This window comes from Octopus bimaculoides, chromosome 16, assembly GCF_001194135.2.
Source record: "Octopus bimaculoides isolate UCB-OBI-ISO-001 chromosome 16, ASM119413v2, whole genome shotgun sequence".
Classification (NCBI taxonomy): Eukaryota; Metazoa; Mollusca; class Cephalopoda; order Octopoda; family Octopodidae; genus Octopus; species Octopus bimaculoides.
The window spans coordinates 43,493,188-43,495,045 of record NC_068996.1 but is presented as its reverse complement, the minus strand read 5'-3'; positions in this window follow the sequence as shown (position 1 = coordinate 43,495,045).

Sequence of the window (1,858 nt, the reverse complement as noted above, 5' to 3'; positions counted from 1 at the left end):
TTTCATTTTTAAAGTGAAAGTATTTGACATGAGTGTTTTTGTTTCACTTTTGACACGTAATACTTAAATAGTGTAGGAGATATTATGTTGCCGTGTGCTCGAACTCTGCAAGAAGTTAATAATTTTTGACTAAAACACAACTGGAACCCTAAGTAAGGCATGTGTAAAATTTGAATGAAATTGGTTGCGTAGTTCTCGAGTTTTAGGGATTCACACAGACAGACAAACAGACAGACAGACACACATTCTCATTTTTATATATGTAGATATATGTAAATGGGTCTACATATGTACATATATACGCATGTGTATATGTATACATGCACCCACGTATTTATATACATTCTTATATATTTAGTTTTCTGTTCCGTTAAAGTAAGATCAACAAAAAGATACTGCATCCAGGGAGAGATAAAAATCATTTAATGTACTTGCTGCGAAGACACGTGGCTAGAAGGTTTTCATGACGTGTCTTGCGTCCCCAAGCAATCCCCGGGCTTTGAGCACATGGTTTGTTCTATTTAAAAATCAAGGCGCTGGAACATGCGAAAAAAGCAAGAGAAAACGAGAAGGGGATGGGTGATCTAATTCTTAGATCTAAGAATTCAAACGCACTACCTAATTCAAGATCCAAAATTTTTAGCAAACGCAAGCAGGTGAACAAATTTCTTCTGGTGCACAGGAAGACACTACCGTCTTCGGATCGAGTAGCTGTCTTGTAGATTTGGACCCCTCTCCACTGAATTATTTTACAGCAACTAGTTTAACTATGGTGTCAACGGTGAAATATTCTTTCTTTCCTTTTCCCGTTTTTATTCACCCTTTCATTTTTGCATAAACCTTCTCGCCTTTTCACGTTTTTTTCTCGTGATTTCTCATACCAGCGTCCTAATTTTCAAATAGAGCAGACTATATGCTCAGAGCCCGAAGATTGTTTGGAGACACAAAGCAGGCGATAAAAATAAAAAGGCACGCGTCATTATAGTAACAAACTATTAGTAGCTCTTATTTTTATACTATGTACATTAAATGATACATAAACATACACACACACATACACACACACATATATACACGCTTGTATGTATATGTATGTGTGGGTATATTATTGCGCGATCAATTCATATATTCATCTTTTGGTTTCTCTGCTTGTACACGTTTACTTATAACCAAACCTACCTGAACTCCAACTTACCTGCCTGATTATGTACTTACACACTTGCCTGATTACCTATGAACCCATCTTCCTTCCTTCCTTCCTTCCTTCCTTCCTTCCTTCCTTCCTTCCTTTCTACAATGTGTTTCTATCTACTTTATCAGTGTGGTGCAAAGAAGAAAAGTCCATGCGGTTGCTCAACTTGACAGAAATAGATGCCTAATTTCCCTAACTGCATACACTGTCGTATTTAAGAGGAATGATGTGCTGTTGAATGATGTGCTGTTGGGAGCTTTGAAGCTACGGAAGATATAATATCGTAAAGGTGGGAAAAACTTGCACCACAAGTCTATTCGATTAGGACTGGCATACGTTTAAATCACAGAAAAAGAATAAGAAAAAATATCGACAACAATCTACGCGTCTATCTATCTATCTATCTATCTATCTATCTATCTATCTATCTATCTATCTATCTATCTATCTATCTATCTATCTATCTGTCTACCACCATCACGTGTACAAACTCTGCTGCTACAGCAGTCTTGCCTACCACCGTCACCAGTGACAACAACAACAACAACGACAAAGACAACAACAACAACAGCAACAACAACGACAACGACACAAATGTCCTTGCTAACACGACCACTGTCCTCACCACTGCTACTACCAGTGACAATAACAACAGCAACAACAACA